Source organism: Protopterus annectens, chromosome 5.part0 (genome assembly GCF_019279795.1).
Source record: "Protopterus annectens isolate FY-2018-M chromosome 5.part0, PAN1.0, whole genome shotgun sequence".
In the NCBI taxonomy this organism is placed as follows: domain Eukaryota; kingdom Metazoa; phylum Chordata; order Ceratodontiformes; family Protopteridae; genus Protopterus; species Protopterus annectens.
The window spans coordinates 784609285-784627094 of NC_056735.1; positions in this window are offsets into that span (position 1 = coordinate 784609285).

The following is a 17810-nucleotide window of genomic DNA, read 5'->3' on the forward strand; positions in this document are numbered from 1 at the left end:
TTGTCACAATCCACAGGGCTATGCAGACAACAGTGTGGATGTTTGTTATGTCGGGTGTAGGTCATGTGATGGTGTGACAATATTGCAGACAGAACACCACATGCTTGCGACATGTCGGGTGGCGTGTCACAATGTGTGCACACAATGCAGGGGCATATGTCACAATGGTGACACCTGTGTGCTGCCCATATCACAGCTCATTGTGTGGTACTGTGTGCGTACCACAAATGTTGTTCCAATGCATACTACATATGCATCCATTGTAGAACACCTCCACCGTTGTATGCATAGCTGACCACACATATCACATTGACAGGTACTGTGGTTTCATGCCGGTGTATAATAATGGTTGTATCTATTGCACATGGGTGGCATGTGTGTATGTCTGGTGGTGCAACCTGTATAACGTGACTGGAACAAAAATCAGGTGTGCATGTTATACCTGGCCACATGGCAAATAACTCTACACTGTAACATGCCTGATACTGACAACAGTCTCACCTGCAACGGACCCATGTCTGTGCGACACACCAGAGGTACCTGTATAGGGGTGACACAACAGTAGAAACATTATCCATGACTGTATGACAGCCACAGGTTGCACTGTGCATGTGAACACATTTACCTGTGTGATAGCATATGGTATGCACATGTCTGCATACACAACGTAGCATACTGTAGTATGCAGCTTGTGTGCCCATATGCCCGGCATGTGTTGTTACTTTACATGATGTACAGTGACACCTGCAACTACATTGGATATCATACTCATATGCAGGACTGACTTACCAGGCAACTCCAGGCTCATTGGTTGGGAGACACCCACCTCCATGATGGCGGCTAGTGTTTCCGCATGCTGTTCCCTGGGTGTCCCTAGACTGGCCAGTAGCTCCTCTGTGTGTGTGAGTGGGGGCTGGGTTGGTGGCCCACCACCTGTTCCACCTTGTTCTCTGGCGATTGCAGTGGCACGCTGTTTCGCATGCCGTATCAGGTCCGTGCAGTGTCTGCGTACCTGCTGGTAGGTGCGGTTGTTGCCACCCACATCATTCACCCTCCTGCGTATATCCTGCCACAGCTCATCCCGCTGCTGAGCATGCTGTGGCACATGGCTGAACAGCACGTCATAGTTGTCATGGAGCAATGGAATTATGACATCATCCTCCTGGCGGCTGAAGGCTGGGAGTCATGAACGTGGCATTATCTGTAAGACATAATGATGGTGACAGGTCACATTCTCACTGATGTACTGGCATACCGCTGAGCATACATTGCTATGACGTACTACATCTGCACAGTAATCTTTGAAAAGCATCATGCCACTGACACAGCTGACGTGTTTCTGTCACACCTGTCACACCGTTATGCAGCGGATATCATATCATATCTCTGTGTCAACTCATTACAGTGTACATACTCCATGTAGATGGTAACTTGCTGTGGCCATGTGTACTTGCCTGCACCTGTGTTCTTACCAATCTGCACTTGGCCCGATGTGTCCACAGTACTACTGTTCACCTGGATGCTGTGTATATGTCACATAGCAACACAGACGCAGCCGTTATGGACTTCAGCAGTGACACTGCACACATACACATGGACACCTGTACATGCATGTGTCTTGCCATATACATCTACTCAGCACTGTATGGGTGTTGAACATCCTGCCACGGCTCACCTGTATTGCACATGTGATACACATGGGACAATGTCTATTCATATGACATTTGCAGGGATGGTCAAACATAGCATGTGCGCATCGCGTTTACATGCTGTCACACAGCAATTGTGACAACACAAGGTGCATCAGTGTCACATTACTGATCCAGTCAGTTGATAGTGCATGTACCATGTGGCCATCACACCATGTATGACTGTGATGACACATGCAGCCTTGATGGACAGGGTTGCATGGTATGGCAGGGTATATCACATATACAGCACAGGGATGTGTCCAGCCTGTGGACAACCAATATTAGGATGGTGGCTGTCCATTACATATGTCATTTATATAGGTATATGGGCATGTCGCATGTCCATCATCATGGTGTAGACAATGTCCTTCTGCAAGGTAGGCAGCATGCTGCATGGTGGGGGTGTGTACTGTGCATGCTGGTATCACACAACCATGCATAAACATTACCCCTTACAGGTGCTATGTGCTGTAATATTGTTCAACACAGTGCTGTATATGCCCGCACGGTGATATCCCATGCACATGGATGGTACCCTGACCTGACATGGGTACCTCATATGACTACCTCCGGTGCCTGCTGTCATCACCATGTCGGCGGGTGCACCGCACAGCACCATCCCTTCCACAGTGACCATGGTGTTGAGCACAGCCTAGGTATTCATTAATGGGGACGGGGATGTTCACATAGCGGTGACAATGCTGGTATCATCCATCAGACCGTACTCTTATGACACACACCTCACACACACAGCCCATTCAGTATGTTGTTCGCAACACTGACACAGCTATACTGCTAGGTAAGGTCCATTCCCAGCCGTACATACACAGATGCATAACATTTCGCTCTGTGGCATGGGCTACAATGACGGTGGGGTTCAACACATACCATGTTCGACTGTAGCTGGCGCTGATGTTCTGTGCACATGTCAACACATTAACCCTGTTCTACTGTAGCCAGCGGTGATGTGCTGTGCACATGCCACTCTTGCACATTGTGTTGATGTCTGTCTGTCAACAGGCCACTGGTGGAACATGCAAAGGTATTTGCAATCAAATATACATGCCGCCCTGTACAGCTGTACTGCTAACATCTCAAGTGCTAATGTGTCATGGACATGCACACCTTACCCAGAAAGGTGATAGTGCATTGCCACCCTTACTCATCACCTCTTGTGGGTTGCTATTATCCAACACCCTATATGTATTGTATGGTCAAGCTATGCACCTGTGCAGGACATGTGAGCATGTAATGCGCTACTGATTACCTTTGCACCCATTGCACATGTCACACAGGTACACTGGCAGTCATACACTCCACAGCTTGCTGAAGGTACAACAGGTGTTGTACACACTTAACACACACATATCCTGTGGGACATGGTCATATGTACAGGCATGTCCAACTGTCACGTACCAGTGCTACCCCTATATGACGGATATGTCGTACATGTGGCAATACAGCAACTGTCACATGTACTCGTTCAATGCTCACCTACCAACATACAGCAGTACAGCCTGTGGGTGATGTGCTTCTGCATCCATGCTGTGCCCATAGCTGTCAGTTGTACATCATTACATGCAACGTACCTCATTTGGTGTTCTAACAGGTGCATGTTCATCAAGGTTCCACAGTGGAAGGGTCTGTCACACATTCATTGTTGTACATGGTTTACATGCCAGCCATGGCTTAATAGATGGGATCATAGTAATTCATTAGGATATCATATTTATACATTAGAGCAGCGTATTTCAGCCATCATATACCCTTCCTAGTTGACACTGTTAGTCAGCCAGTAGTAGGTGTTCTACGATCTGCACATTAGTCACACAGTACGAGGGCTACTTTTACTCATTTTGGGGACAGGGTGCTGACAGCTGTGGATGGGGTTGATGCTGTCGACAGCCATGACTGCACCTGACGGTCACTTCTGGATGTGTAACATTCACATCACACACCTACCATCACGTAGTCCCACAACATCTACAACAATGGTAGTTCATGCAAGAACAACGTATGCAATATGTCTGTATAACCACTGTAGGCACCACTGGTGGCCCCCATCATGGCAGCCAGCATCACCAGTGTATATCCCGCAGACTCATGGGTTACAACATTCACAACACACCAGTCATGGATGACTCTGTTGTGAATCACAATGCAGTTCCACACATCATGTTACACAAGGCATTATGCACTTAGATGTTGCGGACAGGTGAACACCTCTGCAACTCAACCTACGCACACATGACATATCACCTGGTACAATATATCTCTCATACATCATGTTATTGTGACTGCCCTGTGATGGCAATACACAGACTACGTGTGCTGGGACATGCAATGGCTCACCGGTGTTATAGCTCTCTGGGTGTGTGTCTAGCCATGGTGTACATTCAGCATTGGTCTGGACACAAGAACACTGTCCATTGACCTACTGTGTCACTGCAACAGTTGCCTATGCTCCTATTGTTATTGCACAGGCATGTGGTATCTGACTGCTATGACAGTCCAGGTCAAACACAATGCTGTGGCACACATGACCTGCAGCCATCAGCCTGGAGAGTAGAGCACACATGTACATCTTCACATGCTATACTGCCTCTCTGGCAGTTTCACATAACTGTCACCGGCAGGGCAGTAACTGGCAAGCATGACATGGGGTCATGTGGAACAATGCTTGCATCTTCCACTGTGATGCACACAAGCGAGGCGCACATACTATTGCACCACTCACATATCTCTGCAATGACTGGGACCTGCCTCTATGCTCTGCACAGAACACCTGCAATGACGGATTGTACACGGACAGTACCTTTCAGGCACATACCTGGACCGGAACACCCACAGATGAGGGGTTCACACATCACACAGTGTTTTGCACACATCCTGGATAGTTGCTTAGCACAATGCATCATAGGTGCTCCATGTGCAGATAGCTGTGTTTGTGACCGCTATACACACTGTAACAAGCGACAGAGTTGACATTTTACACCACAGGTTACATACCTTCTGTGTTGTTATAGTGGACATTGGGCCTCAGACAGCTACTACTGATGTGTGCTGACAGCAACCCACACTTCTCTGGGATAGACACTTCCCTGGGATAGACACCCATGTACCTACACATGCTTGAGTCATGCACTCCGTTCAGCTGGATACAACAATACACAACACTACCCTTAGCATGAACACTACCTCCATGTGACTGGTGTGCACACCTGGGGTTATCCCCTCTTTGGTGGATTCAAGACATATGCTACATGGCCTTGCTAGCCACATCCTGGAAACACACCCATCACAGCATACACGGAACATGTGTACTACAACAACTACTACAGACGTCTGCTGACAGCAGTTGTTAACATCATGACACCCGAGCAGATGGACACTACACATACATATGCTGACACATACCACAGTGCACTTCAGTAGCATGTACACAATTGCAGGAATCATGCTATTTCACACAGAGACATGGCGGTACTGACCAGATAATGGACGCCACTGTGGTGGTCATGTTCCATGAACATATGATGTACAACCACAGGTACAGGCTGTTGCACAGTGGTGTACATTCACATTTGTGGGGTGCATCACTTGTCAGCCATGGTGGGTCCACAAGGTCCATCATCACATACTCCAAGGCTAGCTACCTAAACATGACTGCCACACATTGCGGTGTGGGGCCTCAGGCATTGTAGTGGTATGTCAGTATTCTTTGGCAACATCCACATCTGATGTCACATACAACAGTCAACCAAACATTGCAGACCGAGGTAATGTTGGCAACGTGCCAGGCGATGGCGTACTTACCGACAATACACCCTCTCACTCACTACAGGGTCGCAATCCGTACATGAACATCATAGTGTCCCTGTGGTCACATACACAGTACTGACACACACAATATGTCCTGGGACACTGGCCCAATGTCACCTTCCAATGTCCCTTGCTGTAATGTCCCACCAACCTGTTCAGTATATGTCTCCACACCAGGCCATTATATTCACTGCTAGCCTATTGTCGGACATTGTAGACCCTGAATGCCACACAGCAGCATTTATCGTACTACACACAGGTGGCACTGCATTGCACAAGTGGGACTATAGTCATACACTCCTGACTGGACCATTCTGCATGGCGATGGGGCACATCATCAGGAACGTGATTCCCACAGACATTGATGGCCTCCAGTCCTTTCCTAGCACCTGGGTTGGGCTTGTGAATGCCACAGCAAGGCACATACACATGCTGGGCACCTGTCATACAGTTGCTAGGGCAGTTGATGATGGTACGGATGTCAACACATCATACATTGTCCTCACATTGCCTTTCAGCACCATTCCACATTCTGGTATTGACAACATACACATACACCTGCACATCATACCCTGTGTCTCAGGATGTTATGCTATGTGGCTCATGGGCAGTAAACACAGTGGTGCCAGCATACCATGGTACCTACTACATGTCAGGTACATATTGCATTACACAATCCTCAGTCATAGGGCCACTCATGTTCACTATATGCTTACATACAGAACATGCTGTCACAGAGTACTGTCCATGCCTAGATTTCAAACACCTACATACCAAGTGCCATTATTGCTCCACCAGCTCATACTGATACCAACCATATGGGTGTCAGTGTGACAGATACTTCATATGAGTATCATGGCATCAAGATGCATGACACAAGGTGCATGCACATCACCTTTGCATAACAACATTCACCCACTGACTATCACATGGATAGTGGTCCCCTACATACATATCACATTGTACATGGTTGCAGTACACACATATGTCACACACAGTCCTGTGGTTACCGTATTCCACTGTGGCATGGATATCCTTCTTCAAGGCCACACCTATCTGTACTGTGTGTGATGCTGGTACATAGGTAGCCATTGTACCTGTGAACTACACACATCTACACACAGTCAAGGGTACAATACCACAGTTATGGTGTACCTTCAACAACAGCTACAGCTTTACATGGCACAACATTGACATGCCATGATGTTTACTGAGCTCAGACAGTTTACATATGCGGCTGAACTATGGACAACACATCTGTACACATCTGCATACCACATACTCAGGGGTGTCTTCTTCTGCTCTGACATGGCCCAGGTCCACCACATTATTGATGCATATACTCCTCATACATGGCATCTGCGGTGGGCACTGTGAACGAAATGCTCCTGGATATGTGCACACACACCACACTGCATGGGCTGTGCTTCTGTGTTACATCCACAAACCTAACACACACCATGCTATGGAACATAGGTCCTGTGTACATCCCACAGGGACACACAGTAGCACTGTTCATGTGATACCTCCCTTGCTGTTTGGGTGACACACGTAGTCCTGGTATCACCACAGCAGCTGTACTGTGTAGAGGTGCAGTTGACACCTGCCTCTGCTGTTCACAGGACACTACCATGGAGAGGTGACAGTACTGTGTACACTGTACATGTGCTTACACATGGACTTGCCAGACTGCATTGTAGCCCACTATGCACCTGTGCAGCTACTACAAGTCCTTTGTGCATGGTTACTTGGTGTCCCTTCCATTTAGAGTAGCTATCATGCTACTACTATGTCCCATACCTACAGGCCATATGTATCCTGTTATTGTACATACCAATAGGCGATACCTGTGTTATGCATGATATGCCTGTGATACTGTGTAGGATATCTGTCATATCTACCTAGACAACTATACATTACACATATTTCACATAGTATCCCCTAATGCAGAGCATACTTGCATGTCGGCCACACCTTACATATGTCATCAACGGTATATGCCCATACACATGCGTGCTGTGACCGTATACATACATGTACTATCCCCTGCTATGGCGCTTCCTTGTTGGACATCCACTACCAGCAACAGTGTGTGGTATGGCATTGTTCTCTTTAATGCCCTCCTGTAGCATCCCTTGTGGTGTCTCTGCTGTGTACATAATGTCCCACTGCTGTACACATGGTTTCTACAAGCGTTGGTATGCTCAGCAAGACATCACTACATAACTACCTTTCACCACTTTATGCATTACGGACAAGTGTAATTAATTACAACCACCATTCACATACAGTACAACTTATTAATACAGATCATGCGTTACACAACCTTACATATCGTGTGTTCTACATACCTTGTTGATGTTTCATTTCGTTTAGTTTATTGTTTTGTCGTTTCCTTTTGTTTTCAGTACTTTCGATAGTATGACGCTTTTTCAGTATGAGCATACGGTTTGAATATCTTGAGAGTCATCCTTATATACGTCGATACCTGCAACATGTGAATTCATCCCGCCAATTGCTGTTCCTCAGTGAGAAATTACGTGCATATCACCTGTGCATCTACTCCATTCGGAAATTACGCGTCGACACTGGGGTATAATTGGATTCTCCACCTGGGTGTTGGCTATTTGCCCTACCTTCGTGGAGATGGTCTGTATTGTGTTATGTTATGTGTAACTGCAACTGCTATGCATAGGGACAAGTATATTTTGAATTCATGTCACCTGTGGATTGTGTGTGACAGGTGTAGTATCCGGTTCAACATGTGGGTGTACCTGTCCTGCCGACGAATGATAATGGAGTATTGCATTCAAAAACTGTAACATGGCTGTTTTTTTCCTTTATACAACACATGCAATTATGCATCTGCCTTTAATTGTGTCTCCCACGCGATATGTTGTGGTTATGCAGATGTCATTGACTGACTGTATGTTTGTTCTGCTATTATGGTTTGTTTTCCTTTATTATCTACAGTGGGGGATATCGGTGGTTGTACGTAACGGATACGGTTTGTGGGCCTTGCATCTCTACATAAACAGTATAGTTGTCTGTGTGCTCCATCCCTACTTGGAGAGTTAACAGTTAATAGTCTTTTGTCATGGGATTGTAGGTTGGGCTGTTGTTAATTGGTTTCGATATCGTCTGCAGGTGAGCTTGATGCATGTATACCTCCATAACTTTTGTGGTATATCAGCGGCTATGTGTACGTGACAACTATCCCTTGTCTTTCTGTCCCAGATATTTGCAGTCATTGTGGTCATGTTGTTGAAATAGCCTGTTTGCCAGTGGTTGCCACATATTCATATGGGAATTGTTTGACACTTGTGGAACACACAGCGGTGTTTACGGGCCAACATGTAGCCACGGTCAGTACTGAGGTAGCACATACTTTTTTCCGTGATACATACCTATTGCTGTGTGACTTTGCCAATGTATCATATTGCATGTAACATATCAGTGTCGTACATACCGGCATGACTATTACATACGTCTTTTACATTTCTTATAGGTTCATAGGTTCATAGGTTTATACTAGGCTATCTGCCCTAAGGCATTTATAACCCTAGCCCAAAGTTTTGTGGCTTACGCCACCCCTTATATGGAAAAATACTGTGCCCATTTGTTTGTTGCGCCTCTGTCCAGCAGTGACCCAGAGATGATTCCCAGGGTAAACCTATGATCTCCCATCCACAGGTCAAGATTTCTCTTGAACAGAGCCAACAACGTGCTCTGCCTAACATGGACCGGGATTTTATTCCACAGCATAGGGAGTCTCTGAGTGATAAATCTATCCCTCCAGCACATCCTATTTATATCCGTGCTAAGGTTTAAGTTGCTTGCTCTAGTGGTTCTGGTGGATTTGGATTTGTTGAGGTGGAGCATGTCCATCAATTCCGGGTTGGACATGGCCTTGTATGTCAGGCACATGTCACCTCTGAACAGACGGTATGCGACTGAATAGAGCTGGAGTTTCTTCAATCTGGCAGCATATGACAGATTTTGGAGTCCTTATCCTTTGGTGAGGAACTTTTGGGGTCTCTCCGATTGCTGCAGATGTCGGGTGAGATACATCCCGAATGGGGCATTGTACTCGATCATTGGTCTGATAAGTGAAGAGTACAGGGGAACAATGACCTCACTAGATCTGGATGTGAATCCCTTCATGATCAGGTGGGCAATGTAGAAGGTCTTTCTAACCACTTTAGCAATGTGAGTGTCAAAAGTAAGGCCACTGTCCACCTGGGTGCCCAGGTCCCTGATAACCTCTTCTGTGCTTAGTGGATTGCCACCTATATGGTAGCTTGGGGTTACCTTGTTTTTCCCGAAGGGTATGGCTATACATTTTTTTGCGTTTAACTTCAGGCCATGGCTCTGGCACCAGCTATCTGTTTCCGTGAGTCCCCTCTGAAGGATATCCGTGTCCAATGCACTTTCCACTATGGCGCCCAGTTTGCAGTCATCTGCAAACTTTGTCGGCCAAAGTCCTCCCATGTTGGCCTGTACTTCTGAGAAGTAGATGCCGAACAATAGGGGGCCAAGGACCGAGCACTGTGGGACACCACTTGTGACCGGCTTGGAGTATGGGGAATATTCCTGTGCTACCATCTGGAACATTTTCACTTTGTATCGTTCTATGTCAGGACATACCTAGCCAGGGTGGGGCTGTCACTACTGCTCTGGGACTAGTAGTGAACATATGCCTGAGGCTAGTTTACCGTATGCCTACACCTAATATTCTGATCTGCCTCTAACTTGGCACCAACATACACATGTTGCAGACACACACACATTGCACTCACACAGCGATGCACACGGCACCCTCAACGCACACGTACACATACTACGGCACTCACGGGGACGATTGCACACAGTACCTACGTGGACCGCAACACCGGCAGCGGTGACTAACTCTCCCTTCATATCATCATAGTATTACAGGCGCATGTACTGTTACAGTACTGTGTTCTGTCGGTCTTTCACCCACGCGGTTATGCATATCGGTATGTTACACATTCCATGGTTGGCGGTATCCTATTATTTTGAACCTCCCGGATGTTCAGATTGTCATTGCACTATCTATAATATTTACAGATATCGCTGGATACATCTCAGTCACCTTATATCCCTCTAATTCCCTTTCTTATCTGTATTATATATATGTATATGTGTACATATATATCTATATATCTATATATATATATATATATATATATATATATATATATATATATATATATATATATATATATATATATATACATATATATATGTATATATATGTATATATATATATATATATATATATATATATATATATATATATATATATATCTTGCGGCGAATGTGGCAGGCACACAGCAATGCCATATGCTGTAGGACTCACGTACTGTTCAGGTGTTGGCGTTACATGTTCCACTGGCTGTTGGGTTTACAGTGTTTGGGGGCTGCCTATGTAGGAGTCACACATACAGCCACCCATACATTACAATTTACAGGTGGTCATGTTTGTGTGCCATCCATTTCACTGTGTGTGCAGGTGGGGAGGTGTCAGTCCATGGGGCCTACGCTGTCAGTGTATGTGCTATACGTTCCCTCTTTGCCAAGGCGTAGGCATATTGGGTACGCCTCCGTCTGCCTACTGAGGCTGGCACAGTGTGTTCATGGTCTGGAACCCTCTGTGCCTGGACTGGCCTTGGCAATTGTGGTGGGCTTTGTGGCCCTGCACCATTATGTCTCTGCAGCAGCTGCTTCCGCAGGATCATATCATGCAGCATGGCACATACTATGAATATGTGGGCACATGTGCCTGGAGAGTACTGCAAGGCTCCACCAGATGTATCCAAGCACTGGAACCATGATTTCAGCATCCCAAACACACGCTGTATGATTATTCTGGTTTGTGCGTGTGCCTCATTATGGCGTTCTTGCATGTGTGTGTGTGCATTTCTGATGGGAGTCATCATCCATGGCTCCAGTGCATAGCCAGCATCCCCCATGAGATGGCCTTGTGGGATGTCCCCCCTGACAAATACCTGATACAGCTGTGAGGCATGCCAGATATGGGGTCGTGGTAGCTTCCAGGGCTGCCAGCACACACATCCATGATAATGCCCTGGGCATTGCACACGACCTGGCAATTGATGGAGTGGAATCCCTTGCGGTTTATGTAGCGTCTACCCTGCTCACCAGGTGGTGACTTGATTTGTATGTGCGTAAAGTCTATCACACCCAGTACCTCCTGGTATTGTGCCACACGGTGGAAGTGGCGCATATTGCTAGCCAAATCCAATTGAGATCTGGGGAAGTATATATGCTCATTGGCATGTGGTAACATGGCATCCAGGAACTGGTGTAGTACCCTGGATGCTGATGCCTGTGAGATGCCCATTATATCTCCAGTTGGCCTTTGAAAGGTACCTGTGGCCAGTATTTGCAAGCTTACACATACCTTTGTGTCCACTGGGATGGGTTCCCCTCTGTTGTTTCTTGTTCTCAGGCGTGGCCAGCACAGCTCCACTATTTGCTGTAACATGTCCCTGTCCACCCTGTAACGCTCTACTATCTCCAGGTCATGTAGCCCCTGGTAGGTTACCCTTGGTCTGAAAACTCTCCTTCTCCTCCGAGGCCTGCGGTGGTTGTCGGCATCCTCCTCCACAACACCGTCTGTCTCTAACACATGCTGATGGATCACAGCTATGGCAACACCCAACATGTACATTTTAAAAGTTCCCCGTGTGTTTACACCTATGGTGCAGTGTTTGGGAATACACGGCTGTGTGTTGTGTGCATTCACACTTTATACTATTGTGCTGTGCACACCGATGATGTCATAGGGTGTGTTTGTACGGCTGTATCTAAGGGTTACCTTCCGTGTTTTATGATGGAGCTACAACGGTGTTGCCTTTGGTGTTGAATTACTTTTGCCTGCCATGGATTACCTTTCGACCTTCCCTTACTATTTCTGCTCGTTGCACCTACCATTTTCTGGCATGCATCCTGCAGAGCACTGTCATTTGTACTTTCATGGACATGGCATATCATGCATTTTGTGTGCTACTGCCATTGTGCTGCCAGTCTGCTTTGCTCTGCTGTGTCAGGTCTTCTATCTTTGCAATCTGCTACCTCCCCTACTTTCTTTGCATTCATATGCCTCCCCTATCCCGTTTTGCAGGTTTCTGCATGCAGAGTTGTCAGCTGCCGTCGATTGGCCTTCGTGGGTTGATTAGTGTTGATTGCTCATTAGTACTCCAATTACACTTCTTCTGCATTTCCTTATATTCTTCACATCACCTTCCTGTTTCCGATATTGTTTGCGGGGCGTGCGTCAGATTACTAGGTTTCGGGAACGTTGTCATCCTCGTACACATGCACTTCTGCATGCAATGTGTGCTCTCAGCTAAACTATCACCCCACACCCCGGTCCTGCAGCTTTGATTAGCGATGTACAGCCCAGGTTTGCTATGCTCCAATGTGCTTACTGCTACGGTGGCACACCCCTCTGCAGATGTCATGTATTTCCTCTGAACCACTCCTCAGTGTTTTACCGCTGCACCATGTGGTACAACCTTACTCCGGCGGGACATTTGCGATTCAGTATTATCTGCCTCATTTGCATGGCATTGACTACTAATTCATAGTTACCACGCCGAAGACTGCCGCGAGTCCTTGGCAACCCTTGCACCGTGGTTGTGGTGTTCCATGCATACCATGGTGTATTATGCTGTAAACCTGATTTCTATTACGATGCTATTTTATAACATTGTTATATTATTTCATTATGTTGCACCTTCCGCACACATGTCCTGCAGTTCTGATGTGCGTTACTGTGGACATGACATTTAAGTTGTTATTTACGTGTTGTGCATCTTTTCTTATGCCATTGTCTGTGTATTTTGCCATTGGCATATGTTAACAGTGTGATACCTGGGTCTGACACTCTTCCATTACTCCGATGTTATGTTTGGGTAAATGTAAACCGTTTTTTTTTGGTTTACATTGCCGTGGGCTTATGCTACGCCTGCACCACTTCGTGAATCGCTATATGCCTTCATTTGCATGGTGACACACTGCACATAGGATGATTAGCATACCTACACCGGGGGCTGTGCAGATCTGGCGTATGCCGGTAGTGCACGTGGAATTGGATCGTACCTGAATCGCTCGGCGGCCATATTTGGCATTATAACGCCTACGCTATGCGTGCGCCTGGCGCAAGATTCATGAATCCCGGGGATTATTTAAGAAAGGTAATCAGTTTCTTTTTTATATAATGTTATTTTATAATAGCAATAATCCACTCCTGTGTGTGGGTATATCAAATGTTAACCAACGAGGCACGCACGTAGGACTGATGGTGCTCGGTCCAAACCACGACAATACAACCATATCTGCTGCCATTGAGTGCTGGTCCCTTCTTTTTGGTTATATCAAATGTTACCCATGGTTGGCTTTGTTTAATCACATAGGCTTCACCCTAGTGATCAAACCACAATTGCGGGAAAATTCTGATATACCCGCACACAGTTATGGATTATTACTTAAATCACTCCCTCTTTGACATACCTATAATTAACTTTCCCAAAATGTCAGACATACATACCCTTCAAATGATCACTAGTCATCACTGCATTCTAACATTCAATCTAACTGATCCTGCTGTGATGAACTGCTGCCATTCAAACTGCCTTTAAGAAGAAGACATGCACAAAAAAAGAAGGCTTAAAGAAGGAATTATCCAAACAAAAACTGCAACTTTTCCTAGAAAATTTTAACTCTTCTTAACTGTTATCAAATCTTACTGTAATGCAACTAAAACTGCAAGATAATTTATTTCCCAAAGTAACCAGGCTATTCAAAAGTAACTACAAGCAATGGATCACCAAGGAGTTAAATGTCATCTGCAAGTTCAGAAATACGTCCAGATAAAAGTGAAAGCAGAACCCTTTAAGAGGAGAGTATGAAGAAATTCGTAACCCTAACAAACCTTGCCAAAATGCAAACAGACTACATAAAGCATACTTCTTCCTATGAGCTCAGAACTCACTAAGCCATATCCCAAAGCAATTCTGGAAACTTGACATTCATGTCACAGAGCATTCCCAAAGTAAAACCTATCTAAATGGTTTATCTGTGCACTCCACTTGAGGAATCCTTTCTCCTTTTAGACACCCTCAGAGACTCCTCTACACTGTCTACAACACAGCCGCTAACCCTAACACAACCTAAAACCATAATTCCCTCCATACACACTCTTTCTACTTCTAAACCATACAAACAAAACATATTAAGCAATATACAGATAGCATGCCCATAAATATCCCACTGAATTATATGGGTTTCTACCCTGGTTTAGTACTATATGCAAAGACTACATACTGCAGACCATACATCAACAGCAGAACTTCTGTGTAATCAAAAACACAATGTCCCTGTAATGGAAACTGACTATAGTCAAATTTGTCAGAAAAGTAGCACGTCAGAAAACACAAAATAATTCAGACCAGTTTCAATATTGCTCCTGCTAAGAAAGATTATTGAAAAGCAAATCTTTATTTGGGTTACTGAATATACTGAAAACAGAAAAAAAACTCCCACCTTATCAATATGACTTTCAGTTAGGTTGGAGTACTATTACAATCAATTATATACCAAGCAAAAATATTCTGTATAATATGGGCAAATGTCTTTTTACAGGTTCACTATTCAGTGAACTCAACAAAGGCATTAAATTGGTAGGTCCCGAACTTCAACTGAATTCCATAGTTGTTTATATGCAAAAACATATTACTGTTCAAAGACATCTTTACCAATAGTTAATTTAAAGTCTAAATAGGGTCTGTAATCTCTTCCTCCTTACTGTTTGCTGCAGGAGTCATCCAAGGCACTCAGTATTAGAAGTTCTTCTATATTTCATAAACAAGCAAACATATTTCATTAGATCTCATATCCAAATAATCTTATATGGAGATGACAAGATCATCTGTTGAGCCAATTCCTCTTATAACTACATCAAAAAGAGCTAGGGACAGATCTTATCCACCTTCCAAAATGATTTACCCATATCTTTTTAAACACCTTTATTAAAAGATCACTTAAGACATAAGCAAGCATGCATTAACAGGAGAGAAAACAGCCCATTTTAACATTTTTCCATTTAAACACAATACACTTCACATATATTTTCTTTGCTACTGTCATCAATCCAACATTACAAAAACTGTTGAATTCCTGCCTTCCCTTAAACCTAACTCCTCCTCCTCCTAATCCTCATGCGTAATAAAGAAACAGCAAAGGAATAACGCAGGATCAGAGGCACAAAAAAACAACTTATAACTAATTTATTTTAATAAAACAAAGCACACAAATTACAACTGGTAAGCGCTTTCATATCAGCTTCACCTGACCATTAAAAACATCTTCTTCAATGCAGTTTTCGTGGTTATTATTATTATTATTATTATATTTCAATTTACTTTTATGTAATTTGCTTTTTCCCTTTTCTAAAGATATTTCTTTCAGTTCTTTATCTCTTTTATAATATTCTGTATATCAAAGCTGCAACTTTTCCTAGAAAATTTTAACCCCTCTTAACTGTTATCAAATCTTACTGTAATGCATCTGATCACTATTTCCCAAAGTAATTACTTTTTTGGCATCCAACAGAATTAAACTTAATAAGGCCTTACCATGTCAAGGCAATTCAGAATCTGTATCCCACCCCAAAGGAATAATTTCCTTACAGCCATTTTTTTCATTCTATAGTTCTGATAAAGTATTGCCTAGAGATTTTTTTTTTAAACCAACCAACTCATTACACTCCCAATATATATGTTCCCAGTTACGACTTTCCTCTCCATCACACCTCCATTTGCTAACTACCTGAGGAAAAATTCTTTGAAGTCTGCTTGATGTATAAAACTACCTAAACAAATAATTCCAAGCAAAGACCTTACACCTTCTGGACTTGGTTGCATACCTTGGAGTAATTCGTATAAATTGATTTTCGTCTTTCTTCTCAACTTTTTCTAACCTCCTCTGATTGATGCTTATAGTTATCATGCAATATTTTATATTCACTACTAATTATTGCTTTTTAACAGCTACTTCTGTTCTAGATTCAACTAAAAAACTCTGCCAGAGAAGGTAAAATTTGCCTATACCTTTCTCTTTGCCAGTACTCTGAGATCAAGCCCTGGTAGTGAAGGCAATCTCCAGCCTGCAATCCAAATGTGTTTTTGGCCTCATCCCACTCTATTACCTTTCCTGTTTGAGTCATTTGTTTCCAATATCTTGGTTCCTTTCCTCAGGTTGATAAAAGTATGCCTGACCCATATACAATACTAAAAGGACTAAAACATTTTCACTGCTTGTATCTTACTATCTATAGCCATAAATTGTGAGTTTCCAGTTCTGACATTGTATTTTTTTTAAGTCTCTTCCCACATATCCTTAGCTGACATAACAAAAGCCTTTTTAATTCACACTCTTCTTCATCTTATGTCCCCATAAATTTGGGTATTGCTGAACCAATTCATATGTGGTTACATAGTTTATGGCTATATCCATGATTTTATCTTCATACATTTTATATCCTGAAAAGACTTCGGTCTCAAAATGTTCCACAGCACAGGGATGTCTTGTTCAATGATTTACCCATATTAAATTCATTCTGAATACAAAAAACTATGTTTATTTCACACTCCCTAAAGTCTGTCAACAATACGACAGTTTTGAAACATTTCCATAGCAACCAAAATCAGCCAGCTATTATCTCATACTTTAATTATTTATGAGTCTGACTAGAAAGAACCCTGAATTTTCAATATGATATCAATGCAACAAAACAAAAAGAATTAAACTGCTCTTTTTGTCAAAGAAGTTCTTCCATTTCCTCATACGAGGAAGCATGATGGTCATTAGTAAGGGAGCAATGTTTAATCAACTTGAATGTCTGCTCCTCCTTGTAGTTAATGCTTTGATGAAAAACATGCCACCTCTACAGATCACAGTCACCCTTGCCCCTAAAAAAAGAGCATCACTGCAGTGCACTTGCCAAAATAAAATACTAACAATGGGCCATCCATTTTTTTCACCAGAAACAATCTGTGAAAATAAATGAAGTTTTTTTTTTGGCATGGGGGGGGGGGTTGTAGTTAGTTACAGTTATCTAAGTCATACCAGACAGAGTAACTATGGCCTTTTGGAAGACAGTAATGTGCATCCTCTATATATGGCATCAGTTTGAGTCCCCTTGCTCTAATTACTGGCTCACAATAAAACCTCCACACACAATATTTT